Source organism: Zonotrichia albicollis, chromosome 2 (assembly GCF_047830755.1).
Source record: "Zonotrichia albicollis isolate bZonAlb1 chromosome 2, bZonAlb1.hap1, whole genome shotgun sequence".
NCBI lineage: Eukaryota > Metazoa > Chordata > Aves > Passeriformes > Passerellidae > Zonotrichia > Zonotrichia albicollis.
In genome coordinates, this window is record NC_133820.1 from 104,058,248 (window position 1) to 104,072,316 (window position 14,069).

Sequence of the window (14,069 nt, forward strand, 5' to 3'; positions counted from 1 at the left end):
CTTACAAGTAGCTCCACCACAGCCAGGAGGTCATTTTCTATCCAAAGGGTGTTCAGCACACAGGCTCTGGTGGAATGATAGCAAGTGAAGGGGTTAAAGCACCTGCAGCCTTGGGGCTTGCCACAGCTCCCAGAAACACTCAGTCTGGTGTGGAGCTCACTCCTTTCCCTGATGCAAGCCCCTGCCTCCTCTCAGTGGCAGAAAACCCACCAGGTGTGGGAGGTAGAAGGATCCCCTGCAGAGAACAGGCTGCTGGCACAGAGTGGACACCAGCCCACAGCCTGGGGAAGGCTGGTCAGTGAGACTGCAGCAAAATGGAAAAGGAGGCTGGACAGAGTCAACTTCAGTGAAAGGAGGCTTGTGGAAGGAAAGGAACTTTCTGGTACTGGGGACTGAAAGGAGTGAGGGCAGAGGAGATACAGGCACTGGAGGGGAGGAGGTGTGGTGTGAGGCTGGGTGCAGCATCAGGCCAGAAACCCGAGGAGGGACCTGCTTAGGACAGCAGTAACAGGAGCAGAGGCCAGGATGAGAGGTAACCTCTCAGGACTCTGAGGAGAGGAGAAAGCACCTCTACCATGCAAATGAAAACTGCTCCTGGCTTTGCCAGAATGCTCCTGTGCTTCCTGCTCCGTGCTGGGGACTGATCCTTCACTTGGAGTAGCTGCTTTGTGGTAGCATCTCGGAGGAAACAAGTGAGGAACACCTGGGATCATCCTGTTCATACTGCATCGATACAGAAATGCTGCCTAGCATGCAGGCAGGGATAGAGGGGGAGTGTACATCTGCAAACAAGAAATGATCATAAGAAATAACATCATTACTTTTTATTTTGACAAGTTTTTATGCTTTATGGGGTGCAATTTTTAATAAAGTGTAAAACACAATGCCTTGGGTGAGAGACCTACTCTTTCATGACCTTATAGCAGACAGAGCAAAAACCACAAGGCCTCAAAGAAGCAAACACTGGGCAGTCAGACAAACCTAGATGTATCTTGTTTCCTTTTCAGAATAAATCTCATGCCTCAATTACATGATTTAAGGCGCTTTTCCAACTGAAAAATGAAGTTCAAGAGCTTGAATATATATATTCTCATCAAACTGCAACACAAGAATTGATAGCAGACACGAAGTATAAAAATACACATCTCAGATTAACTTTGCAAATATTATGAATTTATAATAAAACTTAATAACCAGCAAATGATCAAAATGTTCTCAGATAACATTTAAGATTAATAATTTAGAACTGAAAAAGAAGTTGCTATGAATATAGACTTCTAAATTAAAAGACAAGCATCTTATAAGTATGTTTCATATTAAGGCTAGAGAAACAGCAAATAGCTGCCACAACAATGGTTTTTTTTGACAAATAGCAAATCTTAACAATATTTGAAGCTCTCAACAGATGGCTTGTAAAAATCAAAAAAGGTGTCTCACAAAAAAATACTTCTAGCTCTTATCATTGCAGCTGATTGCTTACACATACTTGAAAGTTGATACTAACATAATGTATATTTTGTCTCTAGTTTAAGCAAACCTTTTTCTCTGATTTTGGACTCAGCTAAGGCAAATCTGTAAATTGATAAACTGAACCACAGAAAGAAAGAAAAATGGAAGTCACAACAAAGTGTCACTTTTTAGACTCAATGTGCACACTCAGCTTTCAGCCTTGTGTCTTCCCAGATCACCATCCCACGACATTTGTTTCTGTAGATATAGTGCAAGATGAAAATGCAAAGGAAGCAGAGTCTAAGTCAGTCACTGGTTGCACTTCTATCCTATTTACTCACAAGGTGAGTAAAAAAATGTGGCACTTGAAGAAATTCTGGTATTGGTTTACACATACTAGAATCTGAATTTCCCTGTAATTTCTAACTACATAGTTTTGGTCTTCAAAGTAAAATATTGCTTAACACATCATGTATTTGTTTTAAGAGGTGTGAAAAAATTAAGACTTTGGATAAGTGTTACAAAAAAAGTATAACTATTTCTACCTTTCATAACAATCAAATAAAATCTTGTGTGAAAACAAACTGTGTGCAGATATCACACCTTGAAATTAGTTACAGGCACGAGACAGAATGAACTGAAATGTTTCTATTTCACACAACATGGAAGACTTGGAGCCTGATACTATACTACACCTGCTGAAGTGAACTCCAGGATAACTGGTGAGTTCAAAATTCAATTAAATCTTGACAGAAGCATGCACCAAGAAGTGAAAAGACTCACTTGAGAGAGTTGAGAAACAGGGCTTAATGGGCAGATCTCTGCAGAAATCAAGTACCTGCAGTAAGGTAATGAACAGACCAGGCAGCTTCTCTCTGCTCTGCCAGTCAGCAAACCAGCAGCCATAACATTCAACACCCATTTCACATCTGAAGTTAACCAAGACAGTAAACTTCTAAAGAGATGACTGTACTTGATTCAGTTATCCAGGAAACACAAATTACGGGAGATGGTCACAGGAGTTTCACCATTTCTCCTCTTAATTAACTGCAGACTGCTAATGAAGGAGCAGTCATGCCCCAGCCCTGCTCCTCCAGTGCCATGGTCATGTGTTCTCACTCTTGCCCTGGTATCAGCTCAAATAAAATGACCTCAGGATGAGGCAGGATAGGCTGCAGACAGGACAGTGAGCATAATTCTCTGTCCTTAAAAAAACAAACAAACAAACAAAGAGGCAAATTTCTGTTTAATCAACCATCAGTTTAATGGTTCAAACCACTGCAAGGTGCCCATCTCTCATCTGATACAAGAGAAACCATGGGAAGCCAAAGGCAAGGGAGAGAAATAAGTAGATGTGCTTAGAAAGTGGTTTGGGATTACTGTTTTGAAAAACCTTAAAAAATCAAAAACTTTATTAAAAATAGTTTCTGTTGGGTTTTGTGTTTGTTTGGGTTTTTTAAATGGTATAATTTATTAGGTAACAGCAACCTGCTTTATTAATAACAGTCAAACTGCTGCTTGACATTAGAAACTTTTGTTTGTGGAAACTGCAGTTCTGTTGACTGGACATCTAACAGCTGTCAGAACCCAAGAAGCTCACCAAGTGTTGACTCTACACCACATAAACTCATAACTCTGCATCAAGTATGGCAAAATGGGATATTTTACATCATTTTTCAAACAATTTTTTAAAGTATAGGGGGGAAAAAAAGTGACAAAGATGGAAACTAAAACATTAGAGCAAAAATGTTATTTCATGTCTCAACTATGCATAACATAGCATTGGTTGCTTGCTGACATAAACAGCCTAAGGTGAAGACCAAGACCAGCAGCAGCCCTGGATATCGGAGTTTACGCAGAGTGGGACCTGGCCAGACCCTGCCAGGCTGCCTCCACACGAGGCGGGCGCTGCTGCTTCCCTGGCTCCACCTGGCCGTGCCCTGCCTTTATCAGGGAGGAGATGCACAGGTGCCAAGCTCTGCCTCGCCCTGCTCCCTGCCCTCCCACCTCTCCTCACCTCTAGGAAAGGAAACCAGGTGGCTGAGCTGGGCAGGAGCCACGGCCAGACTCTCACCTCTGCTAGCAGAGAACCAGACCTGCCAAGAGACACCATGGGGCACACCCCCTTCTCCTCCAAACAGAAACACTGCTTGAAGCCCACTGGCAGCACTGTGCAGTGATGTGCCTGACCTTATTTCTGCTGGGAATGTTCCTCCCTCCCTCCCTCATCAATTCCACCACGCTTGTCTGATGTTTCCTTTTCTGCTGTGTCAAATACAGATAACAAGTTACTCGAGGCAGGGATCTGTCCACAGCAGTATAGCTCACCAGCGAAGGGCTTGGCAGGCTGTACAAAAAATGGAGCAGAGCAAATGACCAGCCTTTAAAACAAACGCAATTTCATTTACTCATAGCTTAATAACTTACTAATTCATTGCTTAATGTGTTATTAGCAGTACATTTTAAAACCAGGCTTTGATCCTCAAAATTCCTTTCTAAGGCATAAATAGTTAGAAACTAAGTTCTTCCCTCTGCAATTACCAATGCATTGATAATTTTCAAAGTCTGAGGTCTCCAGCATTAATGATGCCGTAATACCAACCCAGACACTTCTAACAGCTTTTTCTGGAGTACTTTTCAACTCCAGTACATTGTAGCCAGAGCAGCTGCTTGTGAAGCACGCTGATCTCAATGGGATGAAGGGGCCCTGATGGACAGGGCAGCCCCTGCAATCCCAGGCAGGCTGTGGGGCAGGGTTTGTGGAGAAACAAGATCTGCACACCCCCAGCACAGCACCCAGCGTGACCCTGCTCCCTGCACAGGAGAGCAGCACACAGGTGAGAACACAGAGCCTAATGAGTAAAAATATCTCCTGTAAGGCCAACCCACAGCTGATCTGCTGCCAGGAGCAGGGAGCAGAAAAAAGGCTTAGGAAAGAGAGTGGTTGTACATGTCTTGCTGCCTTTTCTTCCATGAGCATCTCTAAAATTGAATATTATAAAGTACATTTGTTGCTATTTAAGGACACAGGTCTAGCTCTCTGTACCAGCCATGCATCACACGTCTCACATGTCAGGGAAACTTGCAGACTGGTTGTCAAACCAGCGAGACTGCTGGTCCAGGGTGGTGATACTGAGTGAGTGGGAAGGCTCCTCTCTTACAGCACTGCCTGCTCCTGCTTTCCTTCTCAGGCAGGATGCACACCAGAGAGCCACCAGCCACACTGCAGCTCAGGGAATGGCCACGTGCAGAAAGTCAGGAGCTACTTGATGGGAAAGGAACTCCTGAGGGAACGTGGGGGAACAGGAGGGGCTTCTCTGCAATCCAAGTGCCAAAGGGTAACACCCACACCCTTTCCTGCCTCGGCAGTCACACATCAGGCCTGTCTCAAATACCTGCATTTCCCTTCCAGCTACTCTTGGATCTCTAAACTCTTACCCTCCTTTGGGGATAAAATTGAAATCCTGCCTCTTCCCACCATCTCCAATCAGAGTTCCCTGCAGTGCCACATGATTGTCAAGCAGAGTCTTTACTGATTTCAGCCCTAGACCATTGTCTCAAAAGAATCACTGTGGGGTTCAAGGGTGTTTAAAGAGAGTATCAAATACAGCTCTGAGTAATTTTTCTGTTTCCATGTTTTAAAAGGCATGTGGTAGGATGCTGCAAAGTTTCCTCCTGATTTCCTGAAGGCTGAGTGGGAACTATTAGTACTACTTTAACTTGGATAATTGCTAAGCACACCTTGCAAAATTAGCAATGTAGCATTTAATGTGCACCTTTATTCTCCTTCTGCAAAATTATGGCAGCTCTCTGCACCACCCAGACCTATTTAATTCCCGTTAGAACAAAAATGTAAACAATTGCTTTGAAAAACACCTCCCACTGCCACGCTGAAATAGTTCATCTTCTGTCTTCATATAACAACAGAGAGAAGCAGTTTCTATTAATATCCCTCTCCTGTTCCAGGCTTTGTGGTCTCAAAGAAATTCAGGTATACAATTTTCAAAGGAATTGACTTTGAAACAATGATGGCACTGAAGTCAGATGCAGATTGCAATGACCTTGAAAGGCAAGTAAAGCATGAGCTGGGAGTAGGAAGCACTGAAGAGACTCAGCAGAAGGAAATGATGAAAGTATGGAATTAGAAAGCTTAAAAAGCTATGTGTTTGTTTGTAATTTTTTCTTACCTTTACTTCACAAGTGAATTATCTGATGTGGAAAGGTCCTTTTTTTTTTCATGTCAGCTATTGGCAGCATTTTGAAAACCATCAACAACTTTGATGACTTCCTTTTGGCCCCTCCAGTGCACTCAGATGCTCTTTGCCTCTCTTTACCTTCAAATCTTTAATATCAGAACTCCAATGTACATCCCACAGGTCACTTGCAGCCTCAGCAGCTGTTGCACAAAACCCAGAAATGGAATTTTTGACTGTGGCTGTCCTCAACAAAACCACCTGTGCCAGGAACACAGTAAATGTCTGGGTCCTGAGCAGACTGGAGCTATCTCATAATTAAAGCCTAGCATGTACTCAAGCATGAATAAAGTAATGATGATGAATTTTCATCACTCTTGTGATTCTGTGAATGTAGGTCATATTCCATCCTAACTACTGAACATAAAGTTATTATTTTTCAGACAGTGTATTATGCAGACCCAGCTTCACGTCCTACTAAATGCCCATCTATGAACAAAACATCCAGGGAACCTTTTTTAGATCTCATTTCTGCCAGCTTTTGGTTCTCATCCAAGCTACATAACCAAACACACCTGTTTTGCTTCCTAAGCCCATCTTTCCCCTTCTCCCATTGTCAAGAGTCCTCAAAGTAAGCTGGAAAAATTCCTTTCCCAAACATAAACATCCTTTCTTATCTACTTTATTTCACTGAATGTTTGGGTGAGAGCTTTAATTTTGGGTTTTTTTTTAAAGTATTAAGAAGAAGTATTAACAAGAATAGAGTATTTTATATAAATGTACTTTGCTATTACAAACATGCTGAAAGGCTGAGTAAAGTGTCTCAAAAAAGTGAAATGCTAAGTAAGAAAGCATCAAGCTTCCTTTTATAAATCCATTTGGTAATAACAACCAAGTTCCAGACTCAGCTGGAGATGGAAAACAAAAGCCAGCAGAAGAATTGCCCAGTGTTTGGAGAGAGGAATTCATGTATGTATCAATAAGAGGATACAAGATGGGTAAATTTTGTCCTCCCTCCCACATCTGAGACACCTGAGAGCTCAGGCACTTCTCAGGGGCAGACAGGGAATCAGAACAACCCACTCAGCTTTCACCTCATCACCTGAATTACCAAACTACTCTCTTCACTGCAGTGAATCTGAAAATTGCAAATGTTAAGATCATGGAAATAGAGAACAACCAATTCAATTACAAGTATTCCACAGGAGCAGGATACAGAGCCGGAAGGAACATTTCAGCTTGGCAGGGCCTTTCACAGCAGCTGCTTCAGCAGGCATCGTGCCTGCCATGACACACGCAAGGTAAACACAGAAAGAGGAAACAAAGCAGTCACACAACACACTGGTTCATGTGGTTCATGGGCCAAAAGCTGATACAAGACTGGTTTTACAAAGCTCTTGTTCAAACACAAGGCATATGACATGGGGTAACCTCAAACGACCAGCTAAGTATGGTTAGCTAACCTAACCATAGGGTTACTTGGGAGAAAAACCAGCAGCCCAGGACAAAATAGTGACCAAGAGAAATAACTTTGTTCATCCCAGAAGCCAGACATAGGAGTGTTTACAAAAAAGGCTGCAATTTATCTTTTGATATTTTTAACTATGAAGCTGTAGCCTGAAGTGTAAATTTTAAAATCAGATATGTGTATTCTCATCAATTGCTATTTATATAAATTATCTTGGTGTTTCATATGCAAAGCCACCCTCCCTTTAAATCCATCAGATGATAGGCAGGAATTGAAAGAAAAGGAAGATACATTTCTGGCTCAACAAGAATTGAGACTTTAAAAGAACTAGGACAGTCACTTCTTGGTGCAAATTTTCTGCCTGCCACATGAAATGCTGAAGGCAGAAAGACTTTTAGTAAAACTGTCACTTAGCAAATGCCTCAAGCACAGGAAGGGTGACAGCATGCATAGCCCTGAAGTAACAGCACAGGTGAAAAAAACAGGAGCTTATTTATTGCACAGCAGTGCAGTTCTCAACTTGCCAAATACCTGTTTGCCCACATTATCAATTTCAAAAAGGCTGACTGCTGCCAAGCAGAATTACACACCAAAATCTTCAAAACCTTGCAGTACCATGCTGCACTGTGCTTTATCAGCTCACCACAATTTGAGTGCCACATTCTACTAGGAGTCTGCCTTGCCCTGTGTCCTCAAAGGGGTTTAAGTGCCTAAGGGACCATCACACTGGCTCCTACCAAGCTCAAACACCATCAACCTTCACATGAAGGTAGAAACATTTGGGGATGGCTATCACAAGGCTCTTCCATTTCAGCTTTCTCCCTCGCTGAAACTCACAGCCCGTTACACCTTTGTGTGACCAAGTTTAACATTTCTTCATTGCAGCAAGGGTTTCATTGTGTCCTGCTCCCTGCTGCTCCAGGGAACCATGTGGGAAGCCCAACAGCCAGCTCCATTCCTCTGGAACACCACAACTCAAACAGCACTTCCTGTGTCAGTCATCAAAAAATTTAAAGCATTATTACAAAAACTCAAAAGCCACAAAAAAAAAAAAAAAAAAAAAAAACAACAGCTGAGGAAGACTGAGGATATAACTAACACCCAAGACTGCTGTAAGAGGATCTATTGTCCAAAACTGCCTGCTCTGTGTGAGAACTCAACCTCCAAGATAATGATTCCATCTCTGCCTGCACCCAGGACTGTGTGCTTAGGCTGACTGTTCCACAAGGCATGAGGAGGCTGCACCCATGTGCTGTTAAAGGCAGTGTTAAGGGCTGGACTTCCAGACAGTTTGCATCACCACAAAGCTGCATTCCTGTGTGTGCTGAGCCAAGTGGCTCATGCTTGAGCTATGTAGTTGTGGGGTTAAGTAACTGGAGAGAGGTCAAAATAGCTAACACAGTATTGCAGGGTTAACCCAGGAGACCTACAGGTGATTTATCCATATAAAAGCATTCAAGATCCTCTTCTTTCTGTCCAAAATGAGAACTGCTATTTAATGGGACAAGACAAAAGAAACAGTGGAACTAAGCCAGATATTGTAAATAACAGGTTCAATCTTCCAGCTGAAATGCAGTGCTTCAGATACCGAAAACCTTAAGAAGTTGTTGGAGCTGACACACAAGCAACAAAATCTCAAGTAGCTGGCTTGATCTTCATTAAATGAAAAAGTGAGTGACCCAAATGCCTCCTACTCCCAGATTTTGGCCTACACATCAGCTTAGACCAAACACCTTGAAGACAGCTCAGCCTGTGTTACATGCAGACACTGTCCCTGCCCTGTGCTGCTCCTTCTCTGCAGAGGTTCCCTGTCATTTGATATGCACGAGGTAATCTTGCAGCTTGGCTCTCTGGGGTTGGAAGTGTGGCAGGCAGCTGTGCCAGGCACTCCTGCCAAGAAAATATTCTGACACACCATGGTTATAAAAACACATCAAAGGAAAAGGCTTTTTTCTTCTTTCATATCACTAAGTACTTAAATCCCAGCAGGGGTCTCCCAGCTCTGCAAGCTTTAAGTATATATACTCAAAGTCCATAAACTGAAGAGGAGATTGACAAATATGCACCCCACAATCCCCTGAAAAGCCATTCTAAATGTGCCATCATTTACTGTTTAATATCTATTTTTGGATATGAAGTCAGTGATAGCTGAGGTTTTTTTGGAATGGGGGGAAGTTGTATGTAAAAAAAAATCCCTATTGTGATGAAGTGTTTTGGGACACAATATTTAAGCAATAATAGTTTGGTTAAAAAAAAATGTAATCAACCTTAATGTTGATCAAAATATTTTTTTTCAGATTCTGAAAAAGGCAGCCAGCACCTTTTAATAAGGACGATTCTGTTGTCACCTCTGAACTTACTCCCACTAGTTTCACTAGATTCAGCTGTTTCAGTAGTAAAATAAAGAACTTGGTTTAGGCCAGAATATGCTAAGAAATGGATGCCATGCAGGTGCTCCCAGGATCTGTGACAGTGCCATCCTCACTGAAAATATGAGCAATGCACTCCTAAATGCTTGTGTCTGTTCAACTGCAGCACCCACCCTTACTTTTAAAATTTTAAACTTCATGTTAGGAAGGGCATGCCTGCTTTTTCTACTTTCAGCAGGAAAGCTCAAACAAAGGGCAAGCAAGTTAATACCAGCAGAGGCATTCCCCACTACCACTAAAGGCACCTGGGTGCAGTGGACGTACCCACAACCTGCAGATTTCAGAGCTCTCACATGGACCTCTCCAACTCTACCAGCTACATAGAAAGCTGACTAAGTTGCCAAGTAGTAAATCAATGCCTTCGTGCTCAGACCTACCTGCTTGCCAAATTAACAGAAGCATACAGAGCACTCTGCCACATGGAGAAAGACTTTTTGAGTTCCCAAAGTTGAAAATTAAGTGAACCAAGGACAGAAGCTACAAGGGTAAGAAAGAGCAGGCAAGCTCACTAGAGCATAGGAATGGGGAGGACAGGACACACAGAACAGGTCCTTCCAAGCTGCCCACAACTTTAAAATGTCCCTTCAGTATGCCTGAGGATGTTCCTGTCCTTGCAATAATCTAACTCACCCCAGTGATTCTGGGTACTTGGAGACAGTGTGTGAGTTCCTTCCTCCCACATCTGTGTCTGATTTGTCAAGACAGGTGAGCCAGCCTTCAAAGCTTCAAAAGCCTGCCTGTCAAGAACAGAAAGCCAGGGAAATGTAAAGTTTGGGCCCAAACTGTGACTAAGACTGAAAATGCAGAACTACTGAAAAGTGACTGAAATGGCTATGGGACATTACCTGCACTTAAAAAACCAGCACTGCACACAGATTTACTGAGGAACCACATGTTTTCCTTCTTTAGTTTGCAGATGTTTCTTCTTTCTGCAGAGCATTAAAATTGTGTTTGAGGAGAGGAAACAGATGGTAGCTGCTATAGTGGCACTTTTCCAAGGTGGAAAGAAACCATTATAGTGGGGCTTGCACAAGCTTAAGGCTGGGAATGTCAGATTTGTATTGCCTGTTTGCACGAACTAAACACGCCACTGCAAGGCTTCCAAATGATGCAAATGTAGAGAAGTGGCTGACACTGAGAGCTGGTGCCTTAACACTGTTTGTGTGTCAGTCAGAGCAAAGGGAGACCTAAGCAAAATCCCCACATCCCCCCAAAATCCAGTCAATGATCTGGACAATCCATGAGGTCCCAGGTCAGAACTGTTTATCATCTCAGGCTTCAACCTCTGAGCTACTGCTCCATGGGAGGGGAAGTCCTGCCCATAAACAGAAATTTGTGGAAGAGGGTTGAATTTAACATAGCAACAGAACTGAAAAAGAAGAAGAGAAATTAAAACTACATCCAAATAAAGAGAAATTTTGCCATTATCCATCAAAACAATAGACATGGAAAAAATAGGGTTTTGTTTTTCAGTATTGATAATGATTTCACAGGGTTTTTTTCTGAAATAACTCCAAAATTCTAATGAGGAAAAAAAACCCAGCCAAAGAATTTTTTTAAATTATTTCTGCCTTTTATGGATTTATATGAGAACAGCAAAACCAATTAGTCTGGTCATCCAAGTTTAGGTGGCCATTTAATAGAGGAAAAGTGGTTGGGAAGACTGAGGAGCCTATCTGGGAAAAAATAAAAGATGCCATGTGAACACCCTTTACAGTTGTTGGGAAAGTGTAGGGCACAAGGTGATTTTGAACTGTGGAGCAGGAGTCAGAGCTGGAACATGAAGCAGATGATAATTTTAGACTAGGGAGCATGATTTTGGCAGCTAAGTATATCCAGAAGGAGAAGATAATGTAAGGTGTTGGAGAATAAGGTGAAGGTGAGGAAGACAAGAAATAATCAATCAAAGCTTTGCCAGAGAAAGCTGCACAGATTTGTGAAATGTGGCACAGGAAGGCACTCGAGGGATCAGTGAGAGGATCACACATTGCTATGAGAGTAAGAGAGGTCATAACTTACCATGGGGGCTGGGAATGTGAGTAAAGCAGAATTTGGTCAGAGCAGAGGGAGCAGGATCTCTAAGGCAGGTGCAGGTGTGGCAGTGAGGGATGAGTAGCCCAGAAAGGTTGTGTGAGTGCCACACTGACACAGGAGACTTGCCAGTGGGAAAGCAGCCAGAGGCACAAAGGCTGTTCTGGCAGAACAGTGAAAGATTACAGACACCCAGATTTACCACTCCTAACCTCAGGCACTGGGAGATGCCAGGCTGGGAGCTGAGCTGCTCCAGGCTCCCTGGCCTCCAGAACAACCAGCACACCTCAGAGGGTGGAAGGACTTCCCTTCTTAACATGCTCCCTCCTTCTCTCTGTTCAGCACACAAGGGTTTTAGAATTCCTCTTCTGACTCAAAAGCTTAAAACTACCTGGGATAAATCTCTGCCTGCCTGCAGCATAATTCAGAGGAAAACGAAAAAAAACAACTATCTGAGGAAGAAGAACACGTTTTTGGGTTTTTTTCCTAGAATCTTACAAAGGAGAAAATCCCCTGATGCCTGAAGATGGGCAGCTGTACTGGGGGAAGCCAGGGGAACCTCAGCATTTCAATTACTCCTGAGCACAGAGCTATTGAAAAAGTGTGAGCATGATCTTGGGCTGTTAAGGAAATCTTTGCTTACAAAAGGTTTCTGAACCAACAGAAGTGCTGTAAAGGCAGACAGAGGATAATCAGACCCAAGGACAGTGAAGAGCCCAAGAATGGGAGACAGCCACAGAGAAACTGAGCAACCTGAAAGCAGCAAGGGAGGGGGGGGGTTACGGAAAAAAGAAACCTGAAACAGTCACCTATAAATACAACCAGTGGCTGTATAAAAGCACTGCCTGTGGCCTGAGAAAACCTGCATAAAGATTACAACAGAGAGGAAGAAAGAGAAGGGGGAGGAGAGGAAGCAGCTAAATCACATGAGTATGAAATTGCCTATAAAGGCTACCTTTTCTATTTTTTTTTCCTTTAAATATGCAAGTTTAACAAGGTAAAAATCAGCACATGGTCAGAGCTGCCAGCAAGTATGCAAACAGCATTTGGAGCTGCTGGTGGCTCACATGAAGGTCACAGTGTACCTGCAGCTGCACAGCTGAGAGACAGGCAGTGTCACAGGCAAACCTCCCACTCTGGAGCCTCCCTCTCCTTCAGCTCAGGAAGAAAAGGCTCCCACATTCCCAACCAAATCCAGCACACATTCTTAAAATTTATCTTGCCACAAAAAAACTAGATCAGCATTTTCATGGGAGTGGAAAAAGTAATGTACAAATTACTAAAATAAACTGCAACAGACAGTATGCCCTAGCAAATATCAGTCTGGCTTTCTTCTTCAGCATTCAGAAAACCAAAACAGGAAATGAAACAAATATCCAGATATTTAATAAAGACATGTTTTGAAAATAGGAAGATAATCAACAGGAAAAACAAGGAAGGAGAAAAAATGTGTATGTGACCTTTACTTGTAATTTAATGCTTGTTCTTGTCAGATCAAATCTTGTTTCCCCCCCCCAAAAATGTTGTTAAGAAGGTAAAATATATTTTTTCCTTATCCAAGAAAACAGAGGCAGCTGACATGTTCATTCCATATTTGTCTTTTAATCTGTGTATTCATCAGCCTACAGCATCAGCCATCTTGCTAATTATCTGCTTCCACCACATGGAAATTGAAAAAGATGAAAAAGTCACCCTTAGGAAACAGCAGACTAGGAAAAGGGGAAGATAAATTCCAAGTTTTTATACTGCAATGAGTAATACCATATAATAGTCTGTATTTTCAAATCACTGTTTTGTCTCACGTGACAAGAAGATGCAACACTTCTGTCATCTGTCAACCAGGAATAAAAGGCAAACCAAACAGTTTCAAAGGATGCAAAAACCACCTCTATTGTCTTTCCAGGTAACTTTTTATTCTGAAATATGTTCACATTCTCTGCATGAGCAATAGCCAGGATAACACTTCTAGATCTGATCTAATCAAAGATCACCTCATTCTGCACTGCTTCTTACTTCTAGTTTTGAGCACACAAGCTACACACATTTTCAACAAATAAAACAATCTCAGAAATTTTCATGGTATTTCTACAGTGCTAAAAGCATTTTAGGAGATCTGCTCTAATTTTTAATCCATACAGATGTAAAACTACATTGACCACGATTAATTCATACAACTCTTCATTCTCATGGAAGTGCAATTTAGAGCCACCCAAAATACTGGCTTGCAGTGCTTACAGTTAGCTCAGCTTTTCACTGCTCCATATCAGACTCATTTCACAAGACAAATCTGTAATTCCCCCAATTTAGGTACAGCCGAGTCAGACAAAAAGGGAATCAAGATCCATTTAGAGTACATGACTGGGCTAACAGCTACTCAGAATGATGTTCTAAAGCATGCTTCAGGAATAACTAAGCACTAAAAAATGTTAATTAATGTTAATATCAATGAAAGTTTAACCTTCTGACAAAAGCTCTTAATGTTCTCTTTCCTATTAATGA

General features: G+C 42.2%; 1 protein-coding gene across 7 annotated transcripts in view; it reads right to left on the reverse strand.

Annotated features, from left to right (window-relative positions):
• Positions 1–14,069, reverse strand: part of MCF2L (MCF.2 cell line derived transforming sequence like) — a 156,694-nt gene that overhangs the window by 108,682 nt on the left and 33,943 nt on the right. The window lies entirely within an intron of this gene.